Consider the following 15651-nt stretch of genomic DNA (forward strand, 5'->3'; position numbering starts at 1 on the left):
TTATTTTCAAAAATTGCTCAGTCTGAAATTAACATGAAAGTAAAGGTTACCAATATTAATAGTTCAAATCCATGTTGGAATTTGAAAGAGACACAACCTGGCTTAGAATGACATTTTGTTAGTTCAATAAACCCATTCTTTCTTCAAGTTACCTTCCTTCTACTTCTTGATTGCAAATGTAGCTTGCTTAGCAGTTTGCTCTTCATTTTGGCCTTAGTGAACATAAAAAGATCCATCATAGAAAGGAAAGCATTTGGCTAGACATCGAAATGCTGACAGGATGTTACCAAGTAGGCAAAGTGCTGTCCCTTTGCTTTTAGTTTGACCACTTGGAAAGTATTTTATTTTTCTTACAACATGTTTCTTTTTTTGTCATTTCCTGTTTGGGGAGCTGTCTTATAGGAAAATTGGTAAGAATGTAAATGTCTACCCTCAAATATTTTAGTCATAATACCTAGGAATACGTTAATAAACAATTTAAAATGTTCTAATAACATTTGTGATAACTTGCCTGTCCCTTTTTATCATTCAATAATGGTAAGCTAAGAAATCACATTTTCTTTATAATTCTAATGATGGTATATTTTAGATTAGTATATTATTTAAATGTGCAAACTGCAAATTGACAACATCTGGTACTTTAATGCAAGATGATATGGCACTGATTGTAAGATCAAGGTTACATAATTTAATACAGGTTTTTTATGCATTACAAAAATAGCAATAATTAATTCAAAGCTGCAACCAACTGCATCTTGATGCCCTTTGAACTCTGAAATGAGAAGATCTGCAGTATCTTCTTACTTGGTGCACAGAAGGAACACAGAAGTAAATAATAGAAATATAATGTGCTTAAAATGAAAATGACTAAATGTTTTAATACATTTAATTTTTATAACCATTAAATAAAATATCTTAAGTGGTCATTGAGATCTAATATATTACTGACTGTCTCACTGCAAATCTATGATATTTGGCTAAAATTTATTTCAAGCTAAATTATTTGTTCATTGAACAAAATACACAAGTAGCATAACAAGTTATTTGAAAGAAACAATTGATATGGTAGTAGGCAATGAAACAAACATACAAATATATTGCATATATATAACTGAAAATGAATATAAAACAATTTTATCTATAGGTATCCAATCATTTCTTTAAAATTTTGGAGTCAGTGGGAGAAGGCAAGGGTGGGATGATTTGAGAGAATAGCATTGAAATATATACATTACCGTATGTAAAACAGATGACTAGTGTGAGTTCGATGCATGAAGCAGGGCACCCAAATTCAGTGCTCTGGACAACCTAGAGGGATAAGGTGGTGCTGGAGGCGGGAGGGGAGTTCAGGACAGGAGGGGACACATGTATACCTATGGCTGATTCATGTTGATACATGACAAATACTATCACAATATTGTAAAGTAATTATCCTCCAATTAAATAAATGTTAAAGAAATTTTTAAAATAAAATTAATTTTAAAAGGTTAATTCAAAATAAAGCAGTAATAAATAACAAAGTTCTGTAGATGGATGAGAAAATGTTCAATATACATTTTTAAACTTTAGCTCATTATAAACATGATTATAATTCATTGCTAAGAAATAAAAAGTATAGTTAACTCTTTTATCTGTTTCAAATGAGTGTAAAAATATATATATGTGAAGGTGAAAACTGCAACAAAAATAGAAAGTCATTAAACTAACATAAAGAAATCAAGTTTTGTGCCCTTAGTGCAAATTCATTATTCAAGAATTCTATGAAAGAAGATATAGTGTTTATTTATATTTCTGAAATATTTAAAAAATTACTCCTAAAAGGTTTATAAGCAGAAGGGAAATTGGCATAAAGGACAATTAACAACATAATGAATCTAAAGCTTCATAAAGTCTTGAAATATTTTTCAGTAGTATTAAGCTTATGGGTCATTTGAAAAGTTAGCAAGCATAGTGTATTACAACAATACACCAGGAGTCAGGAATTTTATTCCCAATTTCTATCATTTATGAAATGCCCTCAGACAATCCTCTTTAACCTTTGCTTCCACACAGGGAGAAAATAAAGATAATAATATTTGCTTCTTACCAGACGAAAATTTTTCAAAGATTCATAGGCTACTCTTAAAAACAGATTTTGGAGTCCTAGGGGGAAAGAGTTGTGTCATTTATAACTATAAAATATTATTTCAAAACTGAACTAAGTTCACTTGTTATGAATTTCAAAATCAATTTCAAAAGAAAAGACTTATGCAGAGAATTTTTTCTTGGTTGAAATGTCATGAACTTGGCAAAAGATTTAGTGTTTTATGAAAGGACCTGTACAGGAATAAATTTTCAGAATTGAAACTTTCTGAATGTCTCTAGGCATTTTAAATAATATAAAAATGTCAGTATCCCAGCGTTGTGAATTTTTAGCCCAACACAAAGATGGACAGTGTCATAGAGGATGACACAAACGCTAAGAAGGGATGCGTCATCTACCATGAGCTTTGGGGTTTTCTTCTTCCTCTTGACTTCACCGCACTTTATTCAGAGTAAGCACATATTCCCAGTAAGATTCAACTGAATCTAAGTGTATAGTCATATGGAATGCCCAGACTCAGGTAAGAAGACAGAAAGCAAGAGGAAACAAGGTGTACAACAGTATAGTGTGCTTATACATCGTAACTACAAATCTCTTAAGAGGAACTAAATGTGTTTTTCTTCCCCATTAAAGAAACTGAAGGAAATTATGATTTAGTAAATTATTGAGGATCACAGAGATAGTGGTAAAGTTATTCATTAGCAGGTCACATGACTCTAAATTATTTTTGCCTTTGCAGCACCACCTAGGAGACAGATGGTACCCCCTAAGAATGTCTCCTTCATAGATGGAAATAACTGAGTTAACTTGACTACCGGTTTCTATTTGCTACATTTCTAGAGTTCTTAGCCAATCCTTTGTACCTATAGTGTTGCTAAAGCAGACCTGCTCTGCTCTGTCCTTGGCTTTGGCTTCCACCACTTCAGCACATGTAGGTTTAGTGTCTACACTGACTACACTTCTCTATCTGCCTGAAATAGATAGAATGAAACCCCATATCTAGCCAAAGAGAAAAATTACAGACACATGAGCTAAGTTCTACAACTTGATTTTGAAAGATATTTATGTGTTCTAATATGAAATATTATATGGGAACTATATATGTTATCTGCTGGGAAATTTTTGCTTTAAAAAAAGAAGAGTATAGTTATTTATTAAAGAATCATATTGAAGTTCAATAGATCTGTCTGTTGACAACCATGTGAATATATTTAACATTACTGAATTGTAATGGAAAAATGATTAAGAGAGTAATATAATGCTATGCTTTTTTAAAAACATGAAAATAAAAGTCTCCCCAAACAAACAATGCAGCTATTTTACTTTAAGAATATTAGTAAAAGCATTATGCCCTATACAGACACATGGATTTTAAGACAAGGAATATAAACTGGTGAATTCATCAAGAGGACATGGCTGTGTTAAATGTTTATGGAGCTAATAACAGAGCATCAGAATACAGGAAGCAAAATCTGCTAAAATTGCAAGAGAGAAAAGATAAATTCACAATTATAGTTGCAGATTTTAAGATAACTTTCTAAAGAATAGATGGAGCCAATAGAAGATCATTAAAGTACCTACTGAATTTGACCTTATCAACCCTTGTAGGACACTTAAATTAACAACAGTAGATTATAGATTCTCTACAAGTGCACATAAATCTATTACCAAGAAAACCGTACTGTGGGTGACAACATACGTTTATATATATATATATTCATATATATATATATATATTCATCATGCAAAGTATGTTCTTTGTCCACATGGAAATAAATTGAAAATAAATAAGAGAACATCTGAAAAACTTTCAAATACATGGGAACTAAATAGATACAAATGGGAAAAAGAAGTAAAAAGGGAAATTAAAAAGTCAGAATTTAATGAAAGTGTAAAGCAAAATGTCAAAATCTGTGGGATGCAGCAAAAGGAGTACTGAAAAAAGTTATGCTATTAACCACCAATAATAGAAAGAATAATATCTATAGAGGAACTAGGATAACAGTTAAGCCTTACTTTTCCTCACAAATCACATAAGCAAGAAGAGAGTAGAGTGAAATAATTAAAGTATTGAGACAGAAAAAAAGAAGCCTCCTAGAATTGTATACTCTTTAAAATTATCGTTTTAAAAGGTAAGGAGAAATAAAGACCATCGTATATACAAAAATTGAGGGAATTTTTTGCCAGTTAAACTTCTTTACAAGAAGTGTTAAAAAGTTCTTAAGACATAAGGGAAATGATTCAAATCAGAATTCAGGTGTATATAAAGAAATGAAGAATACCAAAGATGGGATAAGCAAAAATAAAGTAAGAACTTTTATTTTTCTTATTTTTAATTGATCTAACAGATGGAAGTTTGTGCAAAATAATAATGCTAACAATGTATGTGTATGTATTTATTGATTAGGAGGGAGGAATTAGGATTATTGTGTTATTATAAGATGTACAAACTGAGAAGTGGTATGCTGCTGCTGCTGCTAAGTTGCTTCAGTTGTGTCCGATTCTGTGCGACCCCGTAGATGGCAGCCCACCAGGCTCCGCCGTCCCTGGGATTCTCCAGGCAAGAACTCTGGAGTGGGTGAGAAGTGGTATAGTGTTATCTGAAAATGGACTTGGATTAGTTTCAAATATATAGGTGATCTTTTAACAACTTGGAGTTGGGGCACCAACCCTCTATGTACTCAAAATCCCCATATAAAATCTCTACGATTGGCCCACTATATGCAGAGTTTCTCACTTGCAAATTCAAGCAACCATGGATTATGCAGTGAGTACTGACTGAAAAAAATAATCCACATACAAGTGAACCCATGCAGTTCAAATCTGTGTTGTTGAAGGACCAACTGGATACTGCAAACTCTAGTGAAACCCTAAAGTAAGTCTAAAGAAGAAGTATAACTAATATGCTAAGAAATGACAGAAAACTGAATTCATAAAATGCTCAGCTGAAAGCATGAATGGCAGAAATAGAGGAAGGCAAAACTCAGAACAAAGAACAGGGCAGTATATAGAAAACTGTAGTGTATGTGATAGATATTAGACCAACTACAACAATAAACTCTTTGGACATCAATGGTCTAAATGCTCCAATTAAAAGATAAAGATTGCCAGAATGGATTAAAAAAAATGTGACCCAGTTGTATGACATCTACAAGAAACATTTTTTTTCTTATATATAAAGGCCCGTATAGATTAACAGTAAATGGAAGGAGAAAAATATACCATCTGAAGACCAATCACTTCATGGGAAATAGATGGGGAAACAGTGGAAACAGTGTCAGACTTTATTTTTCTGGGCTCCAAAATCACTGCAGATGGTGACTGCAGCCATGAAATTAAAAGACGCTTACTCCTTGGAAGGAAAGTTATGACCAACCTAGATAGCATATTCAAAAGCAGAGACATTAATTTGCCAACAAAGGTTCGTCTAGTCAAGGCTATGGTTTTTCCTGTGGTCATGTATGGATGTGAGAGTTGGACTGTGAAGAAGGCTGAGCACTGAAGAATTGATGCTTTTGAACTGTGGTGTTGGAGAAGACTCTTGAGAGTCCCTTGGACTGCAAGGAGATCCAACCAGTCCATTCTGAAGGAGATCAGCCCTGGGATTTATTTGGAAGGAATGATGCTAAAGCTGAAACTCCAGTACTTTGGCCACCTCATGTGAACAGTTGACTCATTGGAAAAGACTCTGATGCTGGGAGGGATTGGGGGCAAGAGGAGAAGGGGACGACAGAGAATGAGATGGCTGGATGGCATCACTGACTTGATGGACGTGAGTCTCAGTGAACTCTGGGAGTTGGTGATGGACAGCGAGGCCTGGCGTGCTGCAATTCATGGGGTCTCAAAGAGTCGGACACGACTGAGCGACTGATCTGATCTGATCTGAAGACCAATCAAAAGAAAGTAAGAGCATCCATGTTAATTTTAGGCAGCACAGACTTCAAAGGAAGGAAAGTTATCAAGGATAAAGAAGGAAATTGCATTATGATAAAGGATTCAGTTGTCCAAGAAGAGAGAGCAATCCTTAACATGTATGTGCTTAACAATAGAACATCAAACTTCATGAAGCAAAATTAAAACAACTGCAAGGAGAAACAGACAAATTCACTATCAATGTTGGACACTTCAACAATTCCCTATCAGAAATGAATAGATCCAGCAGGCAGAAAATAGTAAGGACATAACTGAACTCAGAACATCATCAATCAACTGGATATAGTCAATGTCTACAAATGTCATCCAACAGAACCAGAATACACATTCTTCTCAAACTCACATGGAACATACACTAAGGTAGACCAAAATCTCAGCCATTAAAGTCTAGAAAATGGCATCTAACTGTTAGTTACAGAAAGCGTATTGATAATTGCCTAAAAACCGAAGAGTTGGGGTGAAAGTGACGGATATGTTCACTATCTTGATCATTGTGAGCATTTCATGGGTATATACGTTTGCCAAAACATCAAATTTGTGATCTTAAATATGTACAATTTATTGTAATCCAGTTGTTTCTAAATAAGCTGTTTTTAAAACTTTCTGTACACCTCCAAATTTATTGCAATACCTATCAAAAACAGAACAAATTGAAGAATATTTTAAAATCCACACATTCAATTATCTGCTTGTTAGAACATAGAAAAGAAAAACTAAGATTTTTCTACATTCATTTTTAAAAATGTAAAAGAAAGAAAACTTTTCATTGCAAAATCTTTAGCCACTACTAAGACAAATTCAGGTTCAATATATCATACATGCTCCAGGAAAGAGTGACTTCTTGCTCTTTATCTTTATATTGTAGTATTATAATTAAGGTAGCATTATAGTATTATAATATGTAGTATTATAATAATAATTGTAATATAATAATATATTATAATATAATATATTATAGTATTATAATAAAGCAAAAAACCTCTGGACAGTCTTGTTACAAATCTGACATACCACTAAATCTAAATATTTGCTTCCTTATCTGTAATTGGCCTAGTGACTATACTTACGTGGTTTTTTTAAGTTGATAAACATAACTTAAGAGTATGATCCAGCAATCCCACTGCTGGGCATACACACTGAGGAAACCAGAAGGGAAAGAGACACGTGTACCCCAATGTTCATCGCAGCACTGTTTATAATAGCCAGGACATGGAAGCAACCTAGATGTCCATCAGCAGATGAATGGATAAGAAAGCTATGGTACACATACACAATGGAGTATTATTCAGCCATTAAAAAGAATACATTTGAATCAGTTTTTATGAGGTGGATGAAACTGGAGCCTATTATACAGAGTGAAGTAAGCCAGAAAGAAAAACACCAATACGGAGGAGCAGGAAGTGGCGGTGCGAGGGCTGCTGCACAGCTAGCAGAGCCACGGTCCTGACGGCAGCGCGTGCCCCAAGCTCTCCGTCTTCCCCCGCCCGCCAGCCCGAGCCCAGCCCGCGGCCCCAGCAGCAGCCCCGAGAGCAGCCCCAAAAGCAGCGCCATGGCCGGGTGGAACGCCTACATCGACAACCTCATGGCGGACGGGACCTGTCAGGACGCAGCCATCGTGGGCTATAAGGACTCGCCCTCCGTCTGGGCCGCCGTCCCCAGCAAGACCTTCATCAACATCACGCCTGCTGAGGTCGGTATCCTGGTTGGCAAAGACCGGTCAAGTTTTTTCATGAACGGGCTAACACTTGGGGGCCAGAAATGTTCTGTGATCCGGGACTCACTGCTGCAGGATGGAGAATTTACCATGGATCTTCGTACCAAGAGCACCGGTGGAGCCCCAACCTTCAATATCACGGTCACCATGACTGCCAAGACGCTAGTCCTGCTGATGGGCAAAGAAGGTGTCCACGGCGGTATGATCAACAAGAAATGTTATGAAATGGCTTCTCACCTGCGGCGTTCCCAGTACTGACCTCGTCTGGCCCTCCCCTCACCACTCCCCACTGCTTCTGCACCCCTCTCCTTCCCACACACATACATACACCATTTTTATTTTTGGGGCCATTACCCCACACCCCTTATTGCTGCCAAAACCACATGGGCTGGGGGCCCCGGGCTGGATGGACAGACACCCCCTGCCCACAACCCATACCCCTCCTGTGTGTGGTTGGAAAACTTTTTTGTTTTTTTGGGTTTTTTTTCTGAATAAAAAAGATTCTACTAAAAAAAAAAAAAAAAAAACACCAATACAGTATACTAACGCATATATATGGAATTTAGAAAGATGGTAACAATAACCCTGTGTATGAGACAGCAAAAGAGACACTGATGTATAGAACAGTCTTATGGACTCTGTGGGAGAGGGAAAGGGTGGGAAGATTTGGGAGAATGGCATTGAAATATGTATAATATCATGTATGAAACAAGTTGCCAGTCCAGGTTCGATGCACGATACTGGATGCTTGGGGCTGGTGCACTGGGATGACCCAGAGGGATAGTATGGGGAGGGAGGAAGAAGGAGGGTTCAGGATGGGGAACACATGTATACCTGTGGCGGATTCATTTTGATATTTGGCAAAACTGAGACAATATTGTAAAGTTTAAAAATTAAATTAAATTAAATGTTCAGGAAAAAAAAAAGTTTCTAGCACAAAGTAGATGTTCAAAAATATCAGTCAATATTAGTAATATTGAAATTTTTTATTTTTTATTTTATTTTTTGATTATTTAGTTTATGAAAATGTGCTAATTAGCAAAATCGGGAAAAATAATTATGCATATTAGGTTAATCTTCCATCATTTTTTATACTTATTATTTCAAAAGTAGGTACATGTTTTTGGGAATGAAATTTAAAACTAATTTATAATAGATTTCAAGTGAATTAGATTTACAGTAGCATTTGAATGATTTAAATGCTAAGAGACGCCATTGAACATGTGTATCACTAGGGCAAAAATGGCACTTGTGGTCAAGCATCATTCAGTGGTACCCAAATCTTACTCAAACTATCAAGATACAAAATAAAAGACATCTTTAATATTTTATAAACACTAAATATAAATGAATAAATCTATTATTTATTTTATTTTCTAGAATTAGGGTTAAGTACACTTATTGCCTTTACATTTTGGTATTTGTACATGATAATTTATATTTTATAATCATTTTAACAAACAATGAAAATAATCATGCTAACTACTAACGTTTTTGTATTACTTACTTGTTTTCAGGTACTATTTTATATTTTTTATGTGTATTTACTTATTTACTCTTCAAAATAATCTTAAGAATTAAGTATATTGTAGCCTCACTTTACTCCAAAAGATATATTGAGGCAGGTAAGTTGAATAAGTTGCTCAAAATCACACAGCTGGTAACAGGCAGCATTAGGATTTGACAAATCATTCCAATATATCATTAGCTATACATTTCTTCATATATTTTGCTATGAAAAATATAACATGTTTTACCACTATTTATTGATGCATATAGTTGTCTAATTGTCTAATTTATCTCAATATCTCTACCAACATTCATTCATTTCTTTTTTTAAACCATGAAAGCTCAAAAACTGTCAATAATATTCTTGGCAGTATGTGAACATATGTGTATTTATCCAAAATCCTCTCTAGCATTTTCACGTTTGAATATAGTGTTAAATACAGGCAGGTATTTATAGGTAAAGACACAAACATCAGTACTATTTTGGCATTGATGACTTTTGATATTATATAATCAACCTCCACAGGCTGCAGTTTATGACACTGACATTGGCATAGAGAGATCTATCTCAGCTACTTCTAAATTTTTAGAATGAATAAAATATTGGTGTTGAGATTGCGTTAAAGGTAAAGTGTTTGTTGTACAAGTAAGTGCTTAGCAATTCCAACTGCTATATGCAGTTTATTTCCCATTGCCTGTGTCATAAACATTTAAGTGTTCCTCTGTATTAAAGTAAAACTTTTGTTTAATTCTACAGATCTTTCAATGAGGCCTTTCTTGGATAAAATTCAAATTGAGGAAAGTCCATTTGAACTCTATGCATTCAGGAAAAATGTTTATGTAAATCATGCTCTATGGGATAGGAATATTATTATTTGGAGATGTATGAATTACTAGGTAATATACATTACATGAATGGTAATACCTGAAAGAACTGAAGTAAAAATTACCTCCATCTTTTTGCCCTGCTGCTGAGAGTGAAGAAGAAAAATTAACTTTTAAGAACTACTTTATTAATATAATTATAAAGTTAATATCATAACTTTATATAATAAAGTTAATATCACAAAATTTAAAACCCAATTTAATTTCAAGCAAATTTTAAATACTCATAAACAAAATTACTTTAATGATTGCCATACCAGCACCCTGGTGTGCTGCACAATATTTAAGGAAAACCTATGGGAAATTTTTAATTTGTGGGGGAAACAATGACATTTTTGGACACCCACAAATTACTACTACTAAATGATTATACTGAACTACTTAGTGATGAGAATTAGTAAGCATTTATTTTGGCTTAGAGATGTTTTGAAAAAATTACTAAAACATTAATAGGGTACCATGGACCCAGAAAATATGAGTCCCTCTGTTTCAGACATGTCCTGTTTTTGTTTTGTTGGAATTTACCTATAATGGAAACTATCGGGTTAATTTGCTTTTAGATTACTAATCCAGAATCTGACATGTATATACTGAGAATTTATTTAAAGGTAACAAGAATTTTAACTTGCTTTCCCAATCATCATGTTCTATTTCCCAAGCAGGCCTGTGTTATTAGGGAAAAAGTAAAAAGAAATTAATTCATTCTCTATATTCTACCTGTTTATTTTCTGTCAAAAAAGGCTAAGAGACCAGAAATCTATTTCAACATTTTACCTGTGCAAGGTAGTCTTTAAAATCCCTCCCCCAATAGCTCCCACTATTGCCTTAGGGTAATTTTCCCCTTTAACATTTTTTCCTTTTTAACCTTGTATTTTTCCTATCATACATTTATCCAGATGTTGATTTAAGAGCTATTCTTCCATAGAGAAAATATTCCTTTACAGGACAGATTTTCATATTCAGCACTAGAGAAATAAACTAACCAAGTCTGTGACAGAGCACAGAAGCTAGAGTAATACACCTTGTCAGTGAAATTAAAAAATCATCATATTATCAGATCCATCTCTAATTACAAAGATTTCTTTGGAGAACCTAATGTTTCCTCGAGAACTATCATCTCCTCTTGTACTCTCAATAAATCTCAGATGTATCTTTAGCTGCATATAATTATGTGACTTCTTAAAGTGTTTGAAACAGAATCCAGATGAACGAAGACTCTTAAAGCCTCCTGATAGAAGAGCAAAGTGCTAAGAGGGTCCCCTATTGTAACTACCATGACAACCCTTATCTTTTAAGCTGAAATTCAGCTTTTTTAGAGTAGCTACTTTTCAGTTCCATGGGGTGAAACTCAATTTGTATCACTGGCTGCTGTGCTGCAAAGGACAATTTCAATGCCCTGTTGAGTGCTGAGTCTTCTTGTTAGTTTGTTTGCTTGTTTGCAGAATAATCTTTAGACAGACATAATGACACACGCCATAAGATTTCCCAAACTGAACTTTTTCTTCCCTCTGGAAATGATGATATTGGAAGAAAAAAAAAACATAATTAGTGTAAAACAAATGAATACAAAACAGAACCAGGTCTTCTTTGCAATCAAGGATACACAGCGATCATTACTGCAGAGTATGAGCCTTGTATCCAAGAGGAGATTTATAAGCCCCTTCATGAATTAGCGGAAGGAAGTTATGCTACTTAATGAGAATAAATACAACCAAAGAGAGAGGACTAAGAATGATTCTTCTGGGAAGGATGGATGATTTAGAGCATCTAACTAAATTTAAAAAATCATTATCTAGTTGATCTTAAACATTGATATCAGTTGATATTTAATCATCTAAATTGATTCTATTTAAAAGAATCACTTATAAAAAATTAATTAATAGACTGGAAGAACAACAGTTTAAGGCAATACCCTGTTGTATGAAATCTATCTTTTAAAAAGGTTAAAGTAAATAAATTCACACATACATAAATAAATGATAAAATGTTAATATCAATATAGTGAGTTGTATATACTTATATGTAGTGGTTATATGGGTTTAAGGGATGGTAAAGGAATGAGAACTGAAGAGCCTCTTGAAGAAAGTGAGAGAAGAGAGTGAAAAAGTTGGCTTAAAACTCAATATTCAGAAAACTAAGATCATGGAATCTGGTCCCATCACTTCATGGCAAATAGACAGGGAAACAACAGAAACAGTGACAGACTATTTCTGGGGGCTCCAAAATCACTGCAGATGTTGACTGCAGCCATGACATTAAAAGATGCTTGCTCCTTGGAAGGAAAGTTATGACTAACCTAGACAGAATATTAAAAAGCAGAGACACTACTTTGCCAACAAAGGTCCATGTAGTCAAAACTATGGTTTTTCCAGTAGTGAGATTGGACTATGACGAGGGCTGAGTGCCAACGAATTGATGCTTTTGAACTGTGGTGTTGGAGAAGACTCTTGAGAGTCCTTTGGACAGCAAGGAGATCCAACCCATCCATCCTAAAGGAAATCAGTCCTGAATATTCCTTGGAAGGACTGATGCTAAAGCTGAAACTCCAATACATTGGCCACCTGTTAGGAAGAACCGACTCATTTGAAAAGACCGTGATGTTGGGAAAGATTGAAGGCAGGAGGAGAAGGGGACAACAGAGGATGAGATGGTTGCATGGCATCACAGACTCAATGGACATGAGTTTGAGTAAACTCCGGGAGTTGGTGATGGACAGGGAGGCCTGGCGTGCTCCAGTCCATGGAGTCTCAAAGAGTCAGACATGCGTGAGCGACTGAACTGAACTGAACTGAAAGTAAATAAAGCTTTTATTTTGTATTATTCTTTACTGTCCTGTGAATTTTGGAAGATTATTGATGATTTTAACGTCACAAATTTTCACAGCAGTTTGATTTTGATTCAACTTTAAGCTTTTTATAATATATATATACATGGATAATTATAGGCTATAAAATATAATATTACATACAAACATTTCCTAGTATAATTTATTTCTTAAAACTTTCTTTAAATATCTAATAGATATTGCAAATTATACACACCTATGTATTTATATGGAGTAGGAAATGGCAACCCACTCCAGTACCCTTGCCTGGAAAATCCCATAGAAAGAGGAGCCTGGTGGGCTACAGCCCATGGGGTCGCAAAGGTCACTTCACAGGGCAGTGGTAAAGAATCTGCCTGCCAATTCAGGAGACTCAGGAGATACAGTTTTGATCTCTGCATCAGGAAGATCCCTGGAGGAGGTAATGACAGCTCACACCAGTATTACTGCCTGGAAAATTCCGTGGACAAAGGACTCTGGAGGGCTATAGTCCGTGGGGTTGCAAAGAGTTGGACATGTACGTATATAAAGAAAATTTATGATTTTTGTGAAATATTTGCCTCTATGAATATAATCTTTTCCTCTATTAAATGCTTTAAAGCTGAATTCAATTTAATCTAAAAACATATCTGTATCTCCTTCCTCATTTATTATTTTATTTATTGGCTATTTTACTGTTTCAAATCTAATTTTATTTACTGTTTGTTTGTTGTTCTGTTTCTCACTGACAGTTATATAGTTTTAGAATCCATCTCTTCTAACCCTAGAAGCTAGCCCATTTAAAGTCAGCTATTATAACCGATTTTTACTTCATTGTTATCATTTTTTATTGTCTGTTTCTTTAAAGCTATATGTATTTTTCTCTGTCATAGTTGTTTTTTGTTCTAATATGCTATTCATTCTAGTTTTAGTTCAATAAAATTCTTAAAAGTCTAACAGTGCCAAGGAATAACCAAGTTTTAATTATTTTTATTCTTTATTTGAAGCAAGAAAAGTTGTTCATCAATAATCTTTGCTTTCTCCATCATATTCTTATAAATATTATCCAGTTTTATGGAATTAATGTTAAGAAAATTTAATATTACTAAGTTTCCCAAAATGATAGTTTGCCTTCCATATTTTATTTTTAAATCATAATTATATGAAGTATTATACTTTACTCCTTTATTACTATGAAATTCCTTCTTGAGTTCTGGGTATTTATTTTTTTCTTTTGGCCATACCACCTGGCATGGGGTATCTTAGTTCCCCCACCAGAGATCAAACCTGCATCTCCTGCATTGGAAGGCAGAGCCTTAACCACTGGACCACTGGGAAATTCTTTTGATTAATTTTTTTAAAGACTAATGTTTGTTCCATTGGTAAAACCTGTTTCATTTGTAAAAAACTCCCCCACAGAAAAAAAAAAAAAAACACCAAAGAAGTAGCTATACTTTCAATTATTTCCCCCCCCCCAAAAGCATAATACGAATGCAAATTATTTTAGTAGTAATGATGGAATGATTGTAGGCTACTGTCTCTGTTTTGTTTTTTTTTTTTTACCTTGGAATTACATATATTTCTGCTATAAATAATTATGATATTTTTCACTAATTCTGTATAAAATTTGGTGAACAATTTTGGTTAACTGAATTTTTATTCTCTATTTCTTCTCTCTCTCTTTTCTGTCCTTTATTCCATCCCCATTATCTGTATTTTCCTCTGATTTATCTATGTGTTTCCTTTGTATTCTGAATACCCAATACTGGTTCTTTGTAAAAAGATAGAGAAAAATTTATTTTTCTCCATCCAATATTAGTTCTGTATGACCTCTAAATAAATGCAATTTTTCTAGTTCAGTTTATATTTCCTTTCATGTCTAATTTAATATTTGCCTCTATGTCACCCTTTTCTTTTCATACTGTTGATACTGAAAGAGAAACTCCCCAGGTCAGTAGATGCCCAATATGCTACTGGAGATCAGTGGAGAAATAACTCCAGAAAGAATGAAGGGATGGAGCCAAAGCAAAAACAATACCCAGCTATGGATGTGACTGGTGATAGAAGCAAGGTCTGATGCTGTAAAGAGCAATATTGCATAGGAACCTGTAATGTCAGGTCCATGAATCAAGGCAAATTGGAAGTGGTCAAACAAGAGACGGCAAGAGTGAATGTCGACATTCTAGGACTTAGCGAACTGAAATGGACTGGAATGGGTGAATTAACTCAGATGACCATTATATCTACTACTGTGGGCAGGAATCCCTAAGAAGAAATGGAGTGGCCATCATGGTCAACAAAAGAGTCCGAAATGCAGTACTTGAATGCAATCTCAAAAACGACAGATGATCTCTGTGCGTTTCCAGGCCAAACCATTCAATATCACAGTAATCCAAGTCTATGCCCCAACCAGTAATGCTGAAGAAGCTGAAGTTGAACGATTCTATGAAGACCTACAAGATCTTCTAGAACTAACACCCAAAAAAGATGTCCTTTTCATTATAGGGGACTGGAATGCAAAAGTAGGAAGTCAAGAAACACCTAGAGTAACAGGCAAATTTGGCCTTGGAATATGAAATGAAGCAGGCCAAAGACTAATAGAGTTATGCCAAGAAAATGCACTGGTCATAACAAACACCCTCTTCCAACAACACAAGAGAAGACCCTATACGTGGACATCACCAGATGGTCAACACCGAAATCAGATTGATTATATTCTTTGCA

The 15651-nt window shown here is 34.6% G+C and overlaps 1 pseudogene across 1 annotated transcript; it reads left to right on the forward strand.

Annotated features, from left to right (window-relative positions):
- Nucleotides 1-7413: 7413 nt before the first annotated feature.
- Nucleotides 7414-8087, forward strand: LOC147343534 (profilin-1 pseudogene; annotated as a pseudogene). The gene has a single exon (XR_015156088.1). The product of XR_015156088.1 is annotated as a profilin-1 pseudogene (transcript).
- The last annotated feature ends 7564 nt before the right edge of the window (nucleotides 8088-15651 follow it).

This window comes from Bos grunniens, chromosome 27, assembly GCF_055505025.1.
Source record: "Bos grunniens cultivar Pamir isolate PY7600 chromosome 27, Bosgru_T2T1.0, whole genome shotgun sequence".
Classification (NCBI taxonomy): Eukaryota; Metazoa; Chordata; class Mammalia; order Artiodactyla; family Bovidae; genus Bos; species Bos grunniens.